This window comes from Hemicordylus capensis, chromosome 6, assembly GCF_027244095.1.
Source record: "Hemicordylus capensis ecotype Gifberg chromosome 6, rHemCap1.1.pri, whole genome shotgun sequence".
Taxonomy (NCBI): domain Eukaryota; kingdom Metazoa; phylum Chordata; class Lepidosauria; order Squamata; family Cordylidae; genus Hemicordylus; species Hemicordylus capensis.
Window position 1 is genome coordinate 103,949,454 of NC_069662.1, and position 20,940 is coordinate 103,970,393.

Here is a 20,940-nt window from a genome sequence, read left to right on the forward strand (position 1 = left end):
AGTCTTGAGGGTCTTTCTGAAAACAGAGACAGAGATGCTCTTATTTCAGCAGGGAGCATACTCCAAAGCTCCAGGGCAGCCACAGAGAAAGCCTCGTCCTGGGTCACCACCAAATGAGCGGGTGGCAACCATAACCAGGCCTCTCCAGAAGATCGTAACAAGCGGCAGGGTTCATGACAAAGGAGGCACTCTCTTAAATACCTTGGACCCAAGCCGTTAAAGGCTTTATAGGTAATAACGAGCACTTTGTATTTCACCTGGGAACATATCATCAGCCAGTGCCATTCCCTTTAAACCAGTGTAATATGGTCCCTTTGAGTTGTTCCAGAGACCAATCTGGGTTAAGGAATTCCATAATCTAGGCCTTGCAACCAATTTGGTATTTCTGCCAAAGCGTTGAGCATGGATTGCTTTCTAGGAAACTGAGCAGTCCAGGAAGTAATAGAGCAGAGATGTGCGGTTGAATTTTTTCCTCAGAAAAAATTTCCCATACTTTTATTTTTCTGTGGAGAACTTTATACTATGCAAATCTGGCAATTTCAAATAATAATAATAATTTTCAGGTGATTTATCTCCAAGAAGTGTGTGAGAAAGTATACATATGTTCTGTTGATTTGTAAGCAGGAGGTTAGATAATCCAAACGAAAAAGCAGATTTAAAATTCACCTAATTGGCCATGCTAACTGGCTAAGTCAACAAAAACAAAAATTCTTTAGTCAGTTACTGCAAGTAAAACTGATAAATTTCTGTTTCACTTTCAGTACAGCAAACGCACAGAGGAGTGTTTCATTTCCTTTGCTAAACTAAGGAAGTTGGAAGTGTTTGCATAAGATCTGTTAACACTTTAGTGCTTTGGCTCTGAAATCAGTCCTAATGATGCAACAATAATAAAAATAAAAATTTAAAATGTAGAAACTGTCCTGAAAAGCTACAAGGCATAATACATAATGCCAATACAATGAAGTAAACCACCAAGAGACATGAATTCATTTGTGTGTGCGTGCTCTCTGTCCCCTTGAGGCAAGCACGGAGGCTGCCATGTTAGAGTTCGTCACATGACACGGACCAGCCAATCAGATGGTAGGAGAGGCATTTTATGACGTCAGCTCCATAGAGCACCTTCTCAGTTGCTTGGACTGAGCAACTGTCCCTCTCATTCATTTCATTGAGAGAAGTCTGGTCGCTGTTTGGGGCCAAGTAGGAATTTTTTGGGTCACACTTGATTGGCCTTGGTGTGGCTTTTTTCACCTACTTCTCATTGAAACTGATTTAGGGTTGTCTCCTTTTGATTGGTCACTTTATGAGTGTGGGTTAGTTTACATTAATTGGTGTTCGACTGGAGGACCATTTAAGGTGAGTAGGCAAGCCCACGAACAGCCCTTTCAGGTTTTGCGGCCCTTGGGCTAGAATCCGCCCCTAGTCAGGGGCAGGCTGGCACCAGCACTCAAGAGTTTTGCTGCCTGGGTGGGTGGAGCTGCCTGATCTCTCCTCAGCGGGGTTTCACCCTGTGGCTGTTATGATGTCTGGATTCAGTCCGGGCAGAGCTAACACCTAGTCTGTTGCTTGGGGTTGGGCAGTCCTTATGAGACTGACCGTTAGTTGGGGCTGAGTTGTCATACCTCACTGCAGGATTTGTGTTATCTAAATTAATAAAAGTGGCCCTAGTTCATCCAGCTGTACATGTCTTGTCTTTATTGGGGCCTGGGCAGTGTTCTTTCTAATTTTTTTCATTTGTGTGTGGAGTGAACTTTGTTCTGTGTGGCATTATCAAGGCAGTGTTTGCACACATGCATGCAGAGTGGAGCCTTCCTGATTCAACCTGAGCAGGAGATCAAATTAATTGAGCAGACATTGGGGGGGGGGGAAACAAACCTGTGAGCACACACACGTGCATGCTCATGCCTTAGAGGGAACACTGGGCTTGGTGGTGCAAAATGATTGAACAACATCACCATAGGACTTCAGAAATCCTATGTAAGTAAACAATACAGTACACTAAATTATTGACTAGCATTGTTTTAAAACTGGGGTGTTCAGTATTTTCAAGACCTCCCTTTATCCTGAAGATGCTTTATAATAGAACCATTTATTTTTATTTTTTTATTTTTTTTATCCTTATGTGTATGGTGGACTGGTGGTAGTACCACTGGCCCAACCCAGGTTGAGATCCAGTTGTGAGTTACAATCCAGCAGCTGAAGACAGGCCTTGACAACTTTTCTTTGGATCGAGGACCCAGCTAATGGATACTTGACAAAATTACCAGACTTATTGATAGACATTGTGGAGGGGGAGCATAAATGGGCTTCTCTTTATCCTCTTTTACAAATAACATAATTGGAATAGGTCTGCCTGGAACAAATAAATATTTTTGTTAAATAACCCTGCCGAGGTGCCATAGTTAAATCTCTAGGTTGTGGGTTTCCCTGGCACCTAGGATTTGTCAAGCCCTGAGCTGAAGACCAGTATGTCTGTTTAGAGCACCAGGGAAATTTGCACAGTAGAAATTTTCTGAGACAAAAAATTGCATGGGAAAACATATTGGAAACTTTTCTAGAACATTTTCCAGTCCAAACTTTTCAGGGAAACCCACATCTCTTTAACAGATATCAATGTTGTAACAGTTGGTTAGAGTAGAAAGAGGTACTCCCTTTATTTGCATTTTTACCATAACAGTTGAAATTGAATTTATCTTTTAAAGTATGGTCCAGTGAACTATCTCAGTTTACTAAAAGTAGAAGCTAGTTTGCAGTGAAGAGGAATATTTCATGTTGGCATTTTCAGTGATGGACATTAGTTGCTAGTGATGTTACCTGAGAAGCCTTTATGGTGAACTAAATATTAGTGTGGCTAGAATCTTTTAGGTAGAAAATGAGTATCCTCCCATGGCATTTGATAGACATGTTGGGAATAGGGTTCACCCCAGGTAGCATGAAAACCTATACAGTCTTGTAGTAGTCATTGGAAAGAGTACATGGAGTGTGTAAGATTCCCCATTATCCTCCTGTGCATCCCCCCCACCATCAAAGCCCTCATTGAATGTTCAGTTTCAGAGTCATGCCTGCAAGTAGTATGAGAATGGTCCACATGCTCTTTCAGAATCTTGGGTCTAGTACTACTACACTACACATGATCTTAGCCAAATGGCCGGGGAGTGATGGTCCTATTATGGAGAATTGGAAGTCAAGCCTCTCGCCCACCCCCCTTGCATCCATACTTGAATAATTAGAGCATGACAAGTAAGCTGTAAGGCAAGTCCCTATCAGCTTTGCAGAGCGCCTAAGCCTCTCTTGCATCACTGCTTTCACTGGAAGCTAGGACAGAGAGAAATCCACATTCCATTGCTTTTGTTAACTGTGCCTAGCACTTGAGAACTTTTGGAGAGGGGAGGCAGGTGGGTGGGGTGTACTGGAAAGCTGACCAACAGGGAGGGGGAAGGGAGCTGGTACTGGAATTGTCCAGTGAGGTCAGAGTTTAACTTCGGGGGCCATTAATCAGATGTTGGTTGATTGCTATGGAATCCCAGGAGATGTTTAACTGAATCACTACCCATCCCCCACAACGCTCTTTGAAAACAGATGGACCAAAGTGGGGGGGGGGGGGCTGTATGACACCCAGGAATTCTTGGTGTTGTAAAATGTTTTTTACAGTGCTCTATAAAGCCCTTTCCTAGAGCAATCTGGTTTATGGCATTGCTCTGGTACCCCTTAGCCTGCTGGGGCTATAAAAGATGAATAGCCCTGTGATATGCTTCACCAGCTTCTGAAAATGAAATAGGTTCCTGTTACTGTTTTTGCTTTTTTTTTTTTCAAAGTGTGTATGACCAATGCAGGAAACATTTCCTGTGTTTAGGAAATGATCAATTAACTTGCAGTTAATGTCTCTTTAGAATGTAAATTGCTGTTAAGCAGCTCTTAGTGTTTTGCATGACTTTTGTTCCTCTTCTATCTTGTCAGGATACTGGCACATCTTTTTAGAATCTCTCCTGAAGAAGCAACCTTGTTTATTCCTGGGGTTGGAATATTGATAAAGCTTTACCAGAGATGTGGGTTTCATGGAAAATTCAATTGGAAAATTTTCTGGAGAAAATTCCCATGCAATTTTCCTTCTCATTTGCATAAAGTTTGCATTATTTCTCATGTTTATCTTGCTATTCAAATTTTCCCAGTTCCAGAAATAGATCATGATCTGATTTGGCATGTTTGACCTATTTTGAATAGTTAAAAAACCCCGTAACTTCACCACAATAATTTCCCACACTGTATCTCAAAAGCTTTTCAATTCATCATGTAGTTTAACTGAAATATGGGTGGGGGGAGATCAATAAAGGCACTTCATGTGCTTGTAATATTGAAATAAATTCAAAGTTTTATGTGGAAATAATTTTTTATTGGAACACTCAATAAATCAATAAAACTTATGTACCTTCTCACATCATTCCCAGGGATAATCATTTGAAAAACATTAATTACAACTTTGAAATGGCTGGACTTAACTAATATTGTATTGACATATATTCACTGTCAGTTATGCATTTTATGAAATAATGCTGGATATTGGATCTACCATTTCACATGCACAACATTGTGAGTGCTACTACTACTGTCCTATCACTTGAGTGAGGGAAAGGGCAATTTTCACCAACTTTCCCTTTCCTCTGAAGGAAGGCACAGTTTGCATTGCCAAAATATCTCTCTGAGGGTTGTGCAACCTTCAGGGACATATTTTGGTGGTGGACATTGGTCTTGAAAAGAAAGAAACTAGGAAAGTTGCCCCTTTCCTGTCTCAAGTGACAGTGCAGCAGTAGTCTGGAACACTGTTCCCTCTAACAGGGATTCCCAGATGTTGACTACAACTCTCATCATCTCCAGCTGCAGGGGCCTTTGGCTGGGGATTCTGGGAGTTGTAGTCAACAACATCTTGGAATCCTTGTTAGAGGGAACACTGGTCTGCAACTTGCACTGCTGCTCATGCTCCATGCTAGTTTTGATGTCAGTCAGTGGAATTTTAGAAATGGAAAAATTTCCATATGAAAAATAAAATATATGGGATTTTTCACCCCATGGGTACTACAGTAGTATATTTGAAATAAGAGGTGTGTTCTCCTGTAGAACAAATGGTATAATCTTGAAAGCATTAAACATTTGGGATTGGTATCCTTTTTTGTGACTCCAGAAGCTTAAAAGCTTTATAGCTGGAAATGTATGCAAGTTCTGGATTTGATTCTTTTTTTCCTGCCGTGTTTTCAGCCCCCCCCCCCTTAAAAACACACGTCCTAATCTAGTTTTTATGGAAGTTGGCCAGATATAGACATATTGTTGGCTGTATATTCATTCAGTATAGGTCTAGCCTGGAGAGAAGATTTTTAGGAGGGGAGAGGTACAGGGGGGGAAGTGTTCAGCTCCCCCCCCCCAATTGCTGTGTCTTAAATGCTCCCTTCTACCCCACATGCATATGTCATAGGACTTTGGTGTGACTTGATTCTAATTCATGGACTGGCTGCTTGCATACAAGTTCAGTTCATAATATAATCTATGAATTATTCAAGCAAGGGGGGCAATAACATTTTTTCCTTCTTGCTTCAAAAGAAAAAACAGGGAGGATATAAAAGAGTGATAAAGGCTGGGCAACCTGTTTAGGTTTCTACTGACTTGGTCTAAAGAACCTGTCCTTCTGCTTTTGTACATACTTTGTTGGTTAAACTTTCTCATTTGCTGTTTGCCTGAGGGTGAGACTAGATGAATATTCAAGTGGCTTGGGCTAAGCATGAGTGAGCCACAATGTTTTTTCTTGGTGTCTCTCGTATGGGCAAGTGGATAGATTAAAATCTGCTGTACAGTATTTGATGGGATTCTAAATATTCCACGAAATCACACAAGCACAGAAATTGGTGTTGGGCCCAGAATTCAGCATTCTGAGGATCTCCCTTTGCATATATTGTTAAAGTAGGATAAGTGATTGTGCGTGTGTGTGTTCAACAACAGCAACTATGACTGGGTAAACTTCAGTTTACCCTAAAGGTCCTCAGCAGGAGGTTGGTATCTATACCCCTGCCCTGGGTTACTGGGATTGCAGCTTCTTTCCTTCTTCCCCATTCAGTCCAATGGAGACATTGATTTCTTCAGTGGATTGGGTAGTTGGAGAGCTGTCAGCCAGCTCTGTGCAGTCAAGAGAATACCCCTGGGGCTGCCTGATGTTTGTAGCTAAGGGTTGTGGCAGGGCTCAAGCCCTCTGAATTTCCTGGGGCATGTCCCGTATTATCAGCAAGCTCTCATGCTCAAGTTCATCAGTCGAACACCACAGTCACCATGTTGTCTTTATAGCAACTCAGCAAGTTCTTAGGAGGCACAGTTTCCTCTCGGGGCCCTTTCACTCTGTGATTCTTTAATTAGAAGTAGTATAAGGAATAAGGAATATAGTACAGAAGAAAAGCTAGTGGTGCTCTAGGCATGCAGGTGCTCTGTCCAGAGTGACTCCATCCCCTAAGGAAATATTTTACAGTGCTCACATGTAGTGTCCCATTCAAATGCAATCCAGGGTGGATCTTGCTTAGAAAAGGGGAGAATTCATGCTTGTTACTACAAGACCTCTCCTCCTTTGTACCACATTCCTCCCCCCTGAAATTGAGACGTCTACGCCTCCGGTTGTGAGGTTCACACACACAGCTTATAGCTATGAATAAGGGACATTCCAGAGCTACTACCATAATTATTCCAAGATTTTGACTCTGGGAATGAAAGGGATTTGAAACAATTATGGAATAGTACTGAAGGAATCTATCTAATTAGATTTTTAAAAAATGTGGATGGAAGTGAAGGTTCTATGTCACCTCCCCCAGTGTGGTGTAGTACTAGTGGTTAGTATTGGACTAGGACTGGGGAGACCCAAGTTCAAATCCCTGTTCAGCCATGAAACTCACAGGTTGACTCGGGGCCAGTTACTTATCTCTCAGCCGTATCTAGTTCACTGGGTTGTTGGGGAAGATAAGCATAACATGTATTGCTTTGGGCTCCTTGGAGGAAGAGCTGGATATAAATGTAAATTGGTCTCTCTGCTGTGGTCTACAGAGGGGGGAATGCAGAACTCACTCCACCTTGTTTTCATTTTCAAAGTGGAAAAGAATTGGGGAAAGAGATGAGCCATGAGAAAATGACGTTACTTCAGATCTTTTGCTTCTTCCTGTGTGATCAGGTACCCGTGTTTCCCCGAAAATAAGACAGTGTCTTATATTAATTTTAGCCCCCCAAAATGCACTAGGGCAATTAGCGGTACATCAGAAATTACTGCTAGGTCTTACTTTCAGGGTAGGTCTTACTTTCGGGGAAACAGGGTATATTCCAAAGACTGACTTTGCATCCAGTTTGAGGAGACCCAGGAAGAGCATCTCTGTACTTTGATTTGCTTCAAAAGCAAGCCCTTTATTTCATTCACATCCTACCGTTTCCTTTGGTGGGAGGCTGTAGAAAACTTACTTCTAAGTTTTTAAGTATGGAAATGACAGATGCAAAATGTGGTGGATCAACTTAGAGAAGTCTTCAGGACACATAATCTGTGCTGGACATGTGGAACACTTCCTCCAAAGACTTTCCTCATTAATATATTGGGGTAAAGCTATGTTTTGTTGGCTTTTTCCAACCCAAGGCATGTAAACTCCGTGCATATGAGATAGTACCACTCGCCAGTGGTATCCTAGCTATAGGACTCCCTCTCTACCATCCCCAAAGTCTGACATTAGAATTATCCAGGAAGAGACTTGTTGTTTGTATATGCTTCCCTGAGATAGATATGAATAGGCCTGTCCTCAGTGACATTTCTAAATGTAGAAAAGCTGACAGGAAAGCCCCCCCTGCTAACTCAGTAAAGAGACACATTTTGATTCTCTTATATTTAGCAGGGGGAGAGCAACTGGCCCTATCCAACCCCAGCACAGCATCTCTCCAGTGGCCCCACAGATGGATCCATGTCCCCGAAGGGCTGAAAATCCTTGTGTTTCTTTTTAGATTGTGAGCCCTTCGGGGACATGGATCCATCTTTATTTATTTGTTGTTTTTTCCCCTGTGCTGGAGCTCATCTTTATGGGTTAAGTATGGAGCATGCGCAGAAGACAAGATTGACATCATTGTAGTTTTAACTTCCTGCTGCCAGGAGGTGCCTAGACCAAGTACCAGCCTTGTCTTTTGCTCAGAACGCAACATACGGAGAGAGCTCTTACAAAGTTAGGCCTTGTATTTTCTTCTGCTTCTGTCTTCCCCCATGTTCCCCTTATATTGTGCCAGGGCAGGAAAGGAGAGACCAAGGCCTATTTTTAATTGGAAAAAATCCCTCCAAAAAACCTTTTTCTTTTCCAATTTGACCAATACTTTGCTTGAGTCTTTTACTTTAGAATTCCCTTTCTTCCACTCTATGGAAAGAGCACAAGCTGAGGATCTCGTGTGTGTGTGTGTGTGTGTGTGTGTGTGTGTGTGTGTAGGTTCCCTTTCTGAAGGTCCCTCCATGACTACCCCCCAGCAGCCGGTTAGGGCAAAATCACTTTCCCCCAGTCCCCCTCCCCTTGCAGAGGTGGTGGGGACATATGAAGCGACCGAGAGTCTGCAAAAAGCTCCCCTCCCCAATCCAAGCACCTTAAGGAGGACGCTCAGCTGCCGAAAAAGAAAAGATCGCCTGCGGGCAATTCCCTGGTGTCCAGTAACATCACTTCTGGGGTGATTGGTGTCAAGGGGGAACCGGCTGGTCCGTGCTGTCCTCCCCCCCACCGGCCAAATAAAATGTTCATGAAAAGGATGGCTTGGCCCCAACTCCAACTGGGCCAGACAAGCCAAATCAGTCTGCTGGTGACAAAAACACAGCTCCACCTATGGAGGCGTTTCCAGGAATGCCACTGGATGCTTCACCAGCAGGCCTGAGCCCCAAACCACCAATCCCAGTAAGGAACTCTGTTCCAGGGCTGGTATTTACTATGCCACTTGATGTAGCCGATTGGCTAAGACTACTTTTGGGGGAGGGTGGCTCAGCCTTGTGCAGTACCTTAAACTTGCCACCTGCGATGTCACCTGAATACCCCAGGGAACCCACTGTACACATGAGACCCAGACTACCCAGAAAACGATTGTTGTCTTCCTCTCCTGACTAGTCCCCGGAGGGACGCTATGCCACCATCTGAGTGTGACATTTTTCTACAATAAAAATGGGGGGCCAAACGTAAAAGGAAGAAACATCATTATTCCTCTTCTGATAACCCCTCCTCTCCCAAACACCATGGTCTTTGTGCAACCAACCTACCCCCCATGCACCACCTCCCCCATGCACCAATCATGGTCTTTGTGCAACCAACCTACCCCCCATGCACCACCTCCCCCTCTACCCCAACCTAGCCTACCTATAGTGCCTCCCTCCCTACCAGCCAAGCCTAGAGACCAGGTGCCTGTCAAGCCAAATCTGAACCCGAGTCTAACCTTGATTCACCCACTCCCCCCCAGCCAGATGGGTCTGACAAGGAAGAAGGGGAACTATTGGGGCTGGAGATAGCTCAGCCATCTACACGATCTGCTTGCCTTTTTTCGTCCTCTGATTTTGATATCCTATTAATGAAAGCTAAAAGAGCCATCAATGATGTGGCCCCAACAGAATCAGTACAAGAGGCAACAAATCTGGATCAAAAGGTATTCCCCGCTGCTGACTGCCCATCTCCAACAGTCCCCTTCCCCAGCAGCTTTTATAAGGTCATGCTGGGAAAATGGCAGCAGCCAGCCTCCTCTAGGCTAGTAGGCAGCTATTCCAGAAAACACTGTTCCCTGCCCCAGGATGTGACTTCCTTCCTGGCAGTACCCTGCGTTGACACCTGGTTGCCCAGATGGTGTTGGGGTGATTCTTAACTACTGAGGGGCATGATCAGTTAAGATCTACTGAGGGCAGGAAGTGCGATTCCTACCTTAAGGTGCACAAGGCACCAGCAACAGTAATTAAAGCCGCCACTACTAATTCTATCTTTGCCCAGGCTTCAATCTTATGGGCCAAGGAGCTCATAGCCCTGGTCCCTCCTGAAAATGTTAAGCTTTGTCAGGGCAGTAGTAAAGCTAGCCAAGGCAGTGGCCCTAAGGGCAGACTCTAGCCTGGATTGCCTGCAGCAGGCCTACACATCCATGGTAGCTGGAGTGGCTGTGCACAGATCTCTGTGGCTAAAATTGTGGCAAGTAGACCCCAAGTCTAAGACTGTGCTCACGGCATCTCCCTTTACTGGATCAGAACTGTTTGGTCCAGCGCTGGACCTCACATTAGTATAGACTAAGGACAGAAAGAAAGCCATGCCTTCACTCAGGGACTCGTGCAGACCCGTTTCACAACCCTGCACAGATTTGACTGTCGTCCTCCTTTCCTTTCGCCCGTTCAGGCAGTACCAAGGCTCCTTCCCCTCCCAAGGGAGGGAATTCCACACATCCGGTTTCAAAGTTACAGGATGACCTCAGTGGAGGCAGTGCTTCAGAGGCCAAGGCAGGTCCCAAGGCTTCCGAGGACCTTCATCTAATTTTCAACAGAGCAGAAAATGACGATGCCTATCAGGTCGGGGGCAGACTACACCTTTTGCCCCCACATAGATGTCTACCACCCAAGACCAATGGGTGATAGACAGAATCTCCCTCAGTTATGCCATAGACTTCATGACCACCCCACTGGACTGCTTCATGGTCACTCCTTGATCCATGAGAGCGTCCAAACATCAACTGATGAACGAGGCCATACATCATCTTCCTCAGATTCAGGTGACTGAGCAGGTACCCTCCACAGAAGAATGTTCCGGCATTTACTCACTGTTATTTCTGGTCCCGAAAAAAGACTGATCCTGGAGGGCGGTCCAGGACCTAAAATGCCTGAACAAGTTTCTCAGGAAGAAAAAATGCAGGATGGAATCCCTCCACTCCATCAAGGAGGCCATCCAGCCTCACGAGTTCCTGGCACCAGTGGATTTATCTGAAGCGTACCTGCACGTGCCCATCTGCCCCTCATACAGGAGCTACCTAGGCTTTGTCTACAATGGGCAACATTGTCAATACAGGGACCTCCTCTTTGGCCTATCATCAGTGCCCAGGGTATTCATGAAAATCATGGTCACACTGATTGCATACCTACTCCTTCAGGGGGTGCATATTTGCCTGTTTCTCAATGACCTCCTGATCTGGGCTCCTCCTTTCTGACAAGCCTAGAGAGAAGTTCACCACTCACTTTAGTGCCTCAGAGACTGCAGTTTTACAGTGAACAAAGAAAAAAGCCACCTGACACTTGTCCAGATGCTTCAACACCTGGGGGTAGTATTCAACACAGCCCCGGACTCAGTCTCCCTACCCGAGGAACAGAGAAACAAACTCGTCTCTCTTCTTCAACCATTCCTACGATCCCAGACTGTGGACCTCATGCTCCTCTCACAAGTGTTGGGATCCATGGTAGCATGCATGGAATGCATGCCCTGGTCCAGGTAGCATTCCCGCTCTCTACAGTGGCTCCTCTTGCCTCATAAAGACTACATCATGGCAAGTACACACAAACAGGTTGCTCTTCCCAAGAAGGTACTCAGGTCCTTCGAATCGTTGATGTCTCCGGCTATGAGCAGCAGCCTACCACTAACCATTCCACAATGGATCACTGACTATGGATGCCAGTTTGATGGGATGGGGCGCTCACTGTCTAGGCATTCAGACCCGGGACTCATGGTCACAGGTAGATGCAAACAGAAACAGAAACCACTTGGAACTCAAAGCAGCAAGACTTGCCCTGTAAGAATTCCAACATCTTCTGGGGCATCATGTGTTCCTCAGGATGGACAACATCACCACGAAAGCTCACATCAACCACCAGGGGGCCATGAGGTCACAAGCAAAGAGCACTGATGGAGGAAACCGACTGCCTTTTCAGAGGGTGGAACTTCATTTGTCACATTGGAACACCTAAGCGGGACTGGCTCAGTCCAAGCCAGCTGGTTCAGTCGAAGGACAGTGGATCTGGCAGAATGGGCCCTCCATCCAGAGGTCTTCCAGCTGACCACAGCACACCTGGGCGAGCCTCTAGTGGATCTCTTCGCTTCTCCTCTGAATCACCAGCTCCTGTGCTGCTTCTCAAGATACCACTCTCTAGCGGCAGAAGCCATTGTCCAAAATATCATCCTAACCTAGCACCATCCATTCACCCGCCGGATCTACCATGGGTGGCATTCTCCAAATGAGCCCGCAGGAAGCATTTAAATCCACTCACTGCAGGGTTTCCTGATGTCCTTTACTTCCTTCAGGCAGGCATAGGTCATCACCTTAGGCCCAGTACCCTTAGATGCCAGGCTTCGGTACTGGCCTCTGTTCTCAACTTAGCAGAACCTGGTCTCTTCACTCTCACACCTCTTGCTTCCTAAAAGGAGCCTCTAACCTCACGCCTCCCCCTATCTAGCATTTTCCATCCTGGAATGTGAATAAGATCCTGAACGCACTGACCCAACCGCCTTTGAGCCCCGTCAAACATCTAAAACTTCTCTCATACAAGGTCCTCTTCCTGGTGGCCATCCCATCTGCTTGCAGGGTTTCCAAGTTGGGAGCCCTATCGGCCCGCAAGGAGTTGTGCCTGTTCCAGCCAGAGGCTGTGGTGTTGAATATGGATCCCACATTCATTGCCAAGGTCAGTTCAACTTTCCATCACTCCCAGGACATCATCCTCTCCTCCTTCTGTCCAGCAAAGAGAGGACTTGGAATAAACTGGATGTATGCAGGGCTCTGCTCAACTATCTTCGCCACATATCAGAATTTAGCAAGTCTGTTTCCTTTTTCATGTCTTTCCATTATTGTTATTTATCCATGACCCGACCCAACCCCCCCCCACCAAAACTGGTGGTCATTATGAGACTTTGCAGCGGAGAGCTGATGCTGCCAGGGTCCTAACTCCAACAGTTAGTACATCTCTTCAGCTGGCTATAATTTATTTTGTAAATTTTAGATGCTGCTCTTAATCATTACCAGCATGATTTTAAAAGGTAATACAGTTAACATCAATAAGCAATACCAACAAAGCTGCATATACTAATGAGCAGCATTAAAGCATTATTGCAAGTTTAAAAAAAAACCTTGGAAACTAAAAATATTTATCTGACACTAAAAAGATATCAAAGTTTGCCCCAGGAGAGCTTTCCATTGAAGAATGTTCCACCACTGAAAAGGTTCTTCCTTAGACACCACCCACCTCATTCCAGATAGCAGGAGCACTTGGAGAAGGGCCTCCAAAGATTATTGTAGGACACAGGCAGGCTGATGTGGTGGCAGTCTTTCTTCAGTTACCTGTATCTTAAGTTGTGTATAAGCATTAATGCTTCCAGTTGTTCTCTGAAACGTATCTGGAGGAAGCACAACTGGGTTAAACACTGGCAAATCGTGTTCCCAGCTACTGGCTCACATGCTATGCATTGTCCCATGGACATTTTGGGCACCATGGGCACTTCTGCAGCCTCCTAACACAGCATGTACACAGTTGCACAAGCATACAAATGTTGGAAATTGTACTAACACAATTGTTTGACCTAATGGCCATACCACCATACAACTGCATTTATATGCTTTCCAACACTGTTGTGCATGCTGTGTTAGGAGCACGTGTGACCCAAAATGCTGTGGGGAGACTATGCAGTGTGTGAGCCCCTGGTCCCAGTTAGTAGCCTAGTAGTGGTCATTTGGAAACGGTCCAGAAACTGCCGTTAGGTCAAAGGCAGTATTTGAAGCACTTGAATCTGGAGGCTACCAAAGCATGGGTAACCATGGCCAGGCTCTTTCTGTTCAAGAAGGGGCCACAGCTGGTGCACCAGTCTTAGCTGGTGAAAGGCACTCTGTGCCATTGACTCCCCTTTAGTCTCCAGTGTACTGATCCTGTGGTCTCTCCAATCTTTTTCATCTCTGTGCAGAATGAGTTTTGTGTTCTGGGCGGCACTATCAAGGCAGTGTGTGCGCACATGCATTCAGAATGGGGCCTTCCTGATTCAACCTGAGCGGGATCTAAAATTAACTGAGCGAACCTCAGAAAACTTCAGCACATGTGCACGCCATAGAGGAAACAGTGTACTGAACCTATCAGTACCCTTAGAGGGTGAATTCGTACTATCAAGGAAGTGCCACTCTTGTCAAGAACCAGTTGAACATCACATCCCTAAACATACTATCAACCAACAGTACCTCATCTTGTCAAGACTGAGCTTTCGTTTATTTGTCCTCACCTAATCCATTAGCAATCCTAGACACCAAAATGACACCTAACCAGCTCATCTGAATTAATGTGAAAGAAAATAGTTCAGTCCAGTACTCAGGTTGCAGGGGGTCAGCGTGGGACTGGCTCCTTTGCTACAGTTATCAGAAAGCTACATCAGGGGCCCTGAACTGGCTAAAATGGGAGGAAGTCCTGGGGTTGTGCTTGTGGATTTCATTAAGGGTTTCCTTCTTTAATCCGGGCACTGTTGGGTGGCTTCGGCATACTGATGCTGCCTCACTTCAGATTCCTGGATGACCTCCCAATGGTTTCATGTACATGATAAACATAAAGGACGAGCTAACACAGTGAGACCCCACAACACAAATGCTCAGGCCGGGCAGTATAGTGGTCTCCTGGCACAGTGACCTTCTAGATAGAAATGGAACCACCAAAACACTGTGTCTCCCCCACCCCCGACCTCCGGCCCAGAGTGCCTATCCATAAGGATAGGAACATAGGAAGCTGCCTTGTACTGAGTCAAACCATTGGTCCATCCAGCTCAGTACTAGAGAGACAGTCAGTGGCTTCTCCAAGGATGCAGGCAGGAGTCTCTCTCAGCCCTATCTGCCTGTCCACTCAGAACCGCATTCTGAGTTTAGGGTAAAATTTGTAGCTCATGCCGATGATGTTACATTACCGTTATCGAATGAAGATGAAATCTCTGTAATACTAGACCTCTTCTGGGAATATGGCAAGATCTCGGGCTCAGAATTAAATGCTGACAAAAGTGTATTTGTTAAAATGGACCCCGGACGCCAGCAACTCTCGTGCCTACCTATCTCTGAATGTAAAAGCGAAGGGGTCCCAGAGTCCAAACTGAAGTGGGTAGATACAGTAAACATTTTGGGGATTGAATATGGGATTAAGGAAAAAGTCTGGGCGGGAAATTAGACAGATTGGGAAGAAAAAGTAATGCTTAAAATCACCATGTGGAAAAAATGGAGCCTTGCCATGTACCAGAAAGCGGTTTACATCCAGACTTACCTGATACCCCCGGTGTATAACCTGGTGGTAGTCTATACCCCCCCCCCCACTGCGCGATCTCCTTCGGAGAGTTGAAGGCCAGATCTTCCGTCTAGTATGACACACAGTGTCCTTCCCTTTGGCCCGTGTGGTAGCATTTAAGGAGGTTGAGCAGGGAGGCCTAGCCCTACCTGCCCTGCAACCCTATTTTGTAACTGAATTCACGTTCTACAATTTTGGAAACTGGATTTTCATGAATCTCCATAGTATGTCCAACCTCCTGCAAAAAACCTGGGTCTCGCTTTTCGCTCTGCGTTGGCGCAAGTCAGCATGGGGCATAGCATGGTAGGGGAAAGGATCTTTCAGTGGCAATATCACACAAGTATTAAAAAGAGAACACCCAGACTACTTGAGAGATTTGTTATTCACACTTAAAAAATGGAAGGTTGAACTGGATCGTGTGGTAGCCAAAAGAGTGTGGCAGGGAGTAAGCAAGCTGTTAGAGTGGCCTGATTTGGAAAAACAGACTTGGGAAGAACTAACCTCGGGTTTGAGTGATAGAACCTCTTTTCGAGGTCCAGAAAGAAACCTTCAAGGAAACGGCACGGAACAGGTGCCCTCATACTAGGGAATTGGAATGTTCCCCTTCTCGTAATCAAGTTAGTAAACCTGTATGTCATTTATGCAATGCTCCTGCATAGGAATAGGGAGGGAAGACGCGACCAAGAGGTTCACACAGATGAGACAGTAAATCTCTTCTGGAAAAGTTTGTATGGTTATGTGCAAAAAGACAAGAGTATCTCTTCTAAACAGCAATGGGACAAATTATGGAAATAGACGTTGGACGTAACCGCCCCCCCCCCATTACCTGATGTGCCTTGTAATCCCCCATCCCCGAGTTACAGTACTACCTGCATATACTTCATAACCTTGTGGGTTTCCAAATCCTTGTGTGTAAATCTTTGTAGATATATCATGTACAAACAACCACTTTGTATATAATTGTGCTTTGGCAACGTACTGTATGCTTTGGTAGTTGGTTCAATAAAAAAAACTTGTTCTACTAAAAAATCTTCTCCTATCTTGGAGATGCCAGGGAGGGAATTTGGAACCTTCTATATGCAAGCATGCAGATGTTCTTCCTAGAGGGGCAACATCCCCTAAAGGGAATATTTACTTGCACATGTAGTCTCCTATTCAAATGCAAAACAGAACCTGCTTTGCAAAGGGGGCACTTCATGCTTGCTACCACAAGACCAGCTCTCCTCCCCTGAGAAAGCACTAATGTAGTCCCCCAGTACTACAAATTATGCAGTCGAGTTTCCTGCATTTGGGGAAATTGCAGGGGTTGACATACTTGGAGTGCAATGGACAAGTCTCACCCTGGAAAAAACCACCACCATGATCAAGGTATCTCCCCTGCCAGGTAAGTATGGTCAGTGGTATTAAAATCTGTTGACAAGTCCATGAGAATTCCTGTTAATTCTCATGGACTTGTCAACAGATTTTAATACCACTGACCATACTTACCTGGCAGGGGAGATACCTTGATCACCGTCATCACCTTCATCTCTCCTTTTCCCTGCATAAGCCATCCATTAGGGCATGGGCAGGTAACCTGGGCTCTTCAGCTGTTGTTGCACTCAATAAATTGTGACTGGGGATGATGGGAGTTGTAGTTCAACAGCTGGTGACATTGCCTAGGGTGAACAAAGCAATTCCTGGGCAAAAACAAAGTCTGAAACCAAATTGAAATGTATCTTGATAAAGATCTAGAGCCAAACTGCCCCCCACCAGCGCACACACACTTAATATGCCCAACATGGGCAAAAAAAGCAGCAACAGGGGGGAAATGGCAGAGGATGGGAAAGCATGCATTTTCTTAGGGATTTCTGACACCTAGGCAAATAGTTTTTTGTTGTGTGTTTTTTAAAAAGAAAGCAATTAACCAACTTGAAATCTAGTATCTCTCTCTAAAGGTAAAGTGTGCCATCAAGTAGATTTCAACTCCTGGTGCCCACAGAGCCCTGTGGTTTTCTTTTGGTAGAATACAGGAGGGGTTTACCATTGCCATCTCCCATGCAGTATGAGATGATGCCTTTCAGCATCTTTCTATATTGCTGCTGCCCAGTATAGGTGTTTCCCAGTATAGGTGTTTCCCATAGTCTGGGAAACATACCAGTGGGGATTCAAACCAGCAACCTCTGGGCTATTAGTCAAGCATTTCCCTGCTGTGCCACTTAAGGTGACCAAAGGTAAAGTGTGCTGTCAAGTAGATTTTGCCTCCTGGTACCCACAGAGCCCTGTGGTTTTCTTTGGTATAATACAGGAGGGGGTTACCACTGCCTCCTCCTGCACAGTATGAGATGATGCCTTTCAGCATCTTCCTATATTGCTGCTGCCCGATATAGTACCAGCAGGGATTCGAACCGGCAACCTTCTGCTTGTTAGTCAAGCATTTCCCCGCTGCAACACTCTCTCTAGTCCCCGTCTTTCTTGGGAACTACTTGGTTTGTCATTTAGAGCTTCAGAATGAGGGCTTGGAACTGTCACAGGGCTTCTAGGACTTGAAGTTTTATCATTGTGTTAGGGAGGGAAAGGCCTTTATCAATGAGAGGAATGAGAACTCTTTCCTTTCCTTTTTTTTGGGGGGGGGTCCCATCCTTCCCCTGGAGCTGCTTGCTGCTCTATCTCTTGCCAAAACTGGGGTAAGGGATTCCTTGAGTGGTCTTTCCCCTCCCTAAGAAGAAAGAGAGACAGGTAGGGAGCCACCGCCTCCCAGCTACAACTGCCACCACAGAGCGACCAGGCACCATCTTGCTCTGAGGAGAGGAGAAAAGAAAGAAGTGAGACTAAGACCTATGTAGAAATGTAAACAGGTGGCTTGATATATTGTTTCAAGTCCTTTGTAAAGCGTTTTGGGAGGTTAGCCTGAAAAGCAGTGTATAAATGCAAAACATGCAAATAAAAGGCATAGTGGGGTAAGTCGCCCTGTAAACCCACGGTCAGCATTCCAGTATGTTAACCACATTCCTATATTTTATTTTATTTATTTATTTACTTACATTTTATATCCCGCTCTTCCTCCAAGGAGCCCAGAGCGGTGTAGTACATACTTGAGTTTCTCTTTCACAACAACCCTGTGAAGTAGGTAAGGCTGAGAGAGAAGTGACTGGCCCAGCGTCACCCAGCTAGTTTCATGGCTGAATGGGGATTTGAACTTGGGTCACCCCGGTCCTAGTCCAGCACTCTAACCACTACACCACGCTGGCTATAGGTGCCAAGGTCCTGTTAGAGAACTGAGACAATCTATGGAAGTACTGGCCGTCTCTTCTGCTGCCCTTATCAGCTGGTTCAGCTCTTACCTGTACAGTTTGGCTCCTTGAGGAATCTCCCTAAGTACCTTATCTACCTGAATACAAGACTAGGTTTCCCCCCAAGTTTTTTTTTAATATTAGTAATCAGGAGGTTGTTTTAAACCCAGAGTCCTGTTCCTTTTGAGTAAAATGCAGGTATAACCTGTATTTTAACATCTACTTTTTAAGGGGATCATCTTAAATTCAGAATTAAATATGGTACACTTCCTAGGCCTTCATGCTGAAGGTCTGACTCAGTATATGGCAGCTTCGTATGTTCCTAAGGTTTAGTCAGAATGGAATTGGCTGTAACCTCTCTTAAAAGCAAGGACTGAAGCTTCAATCTTTCTGCACAGATTGGATTTGTTTCCTTTGTCCCTGAAGTTTGTTAAGGACTCCCCAAACCATTCATGGGATCCATGGGCACCACTGACTTACAGGTTAATCCTACCACTAGCACATCTGCAAGACAGACTTTTGAAAAATTGTACATATTCTTGGGAAGGAGGGTGTAGAATGTTTAGCCAAATTATTGGGCACCATGAGCAGAGCTGGATTGTCTCATTCAGTCCTGAAAATATGTAGTCTGGATAAGACGCCATCGCAACAGCCCTGGGGGATGGTACTTCAGAGGATCCTTATGGTTTGGCGCTATTGTGCAGTCCTGTACCTGCTGCTGAAGGAACCAAATTGCTTCAGAGCAGGGTTGGTTGGACTACAACTCCCATCATCCCTAGCCACAGTGGGCAATAGTCAGGGATGATGAGAGCTGTAGGCTAACATGAGGTCTGAAGTCATGCAGCTCTGCTTTAGAGAATAATGTGCCTTGGAGCAATCTTTTCTGAGGGGAAGGGGAATATCTGCTCATCTTCCTTCTTTCCTAAATCTGATGTGAGGAGTGAGGACTCCCGGGAGCACAAGAAGGGTGTGTGTGTGCATGTGCATTCCAATGGAAAATAAGGTCAGTTGGCAGCTAGAGGCAAGTTGCATGGTCTATTACAGGCAAAAGGTCAGATTCCTGAGGTGGCAGGTAGTAGGCAGATGGGCTGGTCGTCCAGGCAATGAAAGGAGTTTGTAGTATCACCTAGGTGATGCCTCTGGGTCATAAAGTTCAGCCTGCAATTGTTTTCAGCAGATATGCAGCCTTGGTGGCAAACGAGATAAAATGGTACACCTGAAAACCTTTTCAAACCCCCTGGCACCTTACTTAATTGTTGGACCACCTTTTTTCTAGCAATACACTGAAGGGTTTTGGACTGCTTAGGAATATCCTTTCCACAAGTGGTGTGATGGAGAATCCTCTTCCTAGGTTGGCAGGGATCTACTGTGATGGGGTTTGAGTAGGAGCCCATGGTGGGGCAGGAGGATTCCGGCCTAGGTGAAGGCACAGTTTGGTCCCCTTGGAGGCAGTGGATCTCTGGTGGCAATTGTGGTTGCTATATTTCTTATGTGCTGATTTCTGCTGAAGAGAAAGCCAATTGGTTCCTCTCCCTTTCCTCAATTGGATGAGTCTTATTTCTTGGCTAAGGTAGCAGCTGCATCTTTAAACAACCACACTGGTGGGACTCCAGGTGGAGCCTTTCATCCTGATAATCAGGTGATGAAGGAGTGACTAACTCAAGATTGTGGCTTGCCATTTCTTATCATTTGAAGATTCAGCTACTGTGCACCTGTACTGACTGTTGTGAGAGATTTGCTCCACATCCATTGTGCCTGCAGCGAGAGTGGTACCAAACCATTGTCATGTAGGCTGTTACTGAGAAATCACTTCTCATTCCATCTCTGGAATGAGATACCAGGTACCTCTCTGAAGGACATCTGTAGGGATACATCTTCCAGTTCCATAAGACACTACTGCAAACATCATTTTGCTTCAGCTTGTGTGCAGATTACTCTCCTAATGTTGTATAGAAATGAATTTTGCAGTGAGCCCAACTTTATGTGTTGCTACCTTTATTTTGGTGGTTTTAATGTGTTCTAACAGCTATGAATTTATTATCTTTGTTGGGTATAGTGCAGTGGTCCCTCTAATTTTTTTCATCTCTCTGAGGAATGAATTTTGTTCTTAGCGGCAGTGTGTGTGTGTGCACATGCATTCAGAGTGGGGCCTTCCTGATTCCACCTGAGCAGGATCTAAAATGAACTGAGCAAACATCCAAGAAATTGTGAGCACGCATATGTGTGCATGCCTTAGAGGGAACAGTGGTGCAGTGTTTCTGTGAGAGAGGAGAAATAAATTATATAACTTTATTTTAAAGCTGAGGGAGCATCATTTTAAAAATTGCATGTGCTGTGATGCAGTTTATGGAAGTTTCACTTGTATCATTTATTATGCTTGTTGATGTAATGCTAAGCCTGGCA

At 45.0% G+C, this 20,940-nt stretch overlaps 1 protein-coding gene and 1 non-coding gene across 2 annotated transcripts in view; one reads left to right on the forward strand and one right to left on the reverse strand.

Moving 5' to 3' along the window:
• TRIM71 (tripartite motif containing 71) overlaps positions 1 to 20,940 on the forward strand; it is an 85,687-nt gene that overhangs the window by 30,337 nt on the left and 34,410 nt on the right. The gene's annotated exons all lie outside the window — the stretch shown is intronic.
• LOC128332212 (U1 spliceosomal RNA) lies at positions 16,493 to 16,657 on the reverse strand. Its single transcript, XR_008310623.1, has one exon. It is a non-coding gene; the product is annotated as a U1 spliceosomal RNA (small nuclear RNA).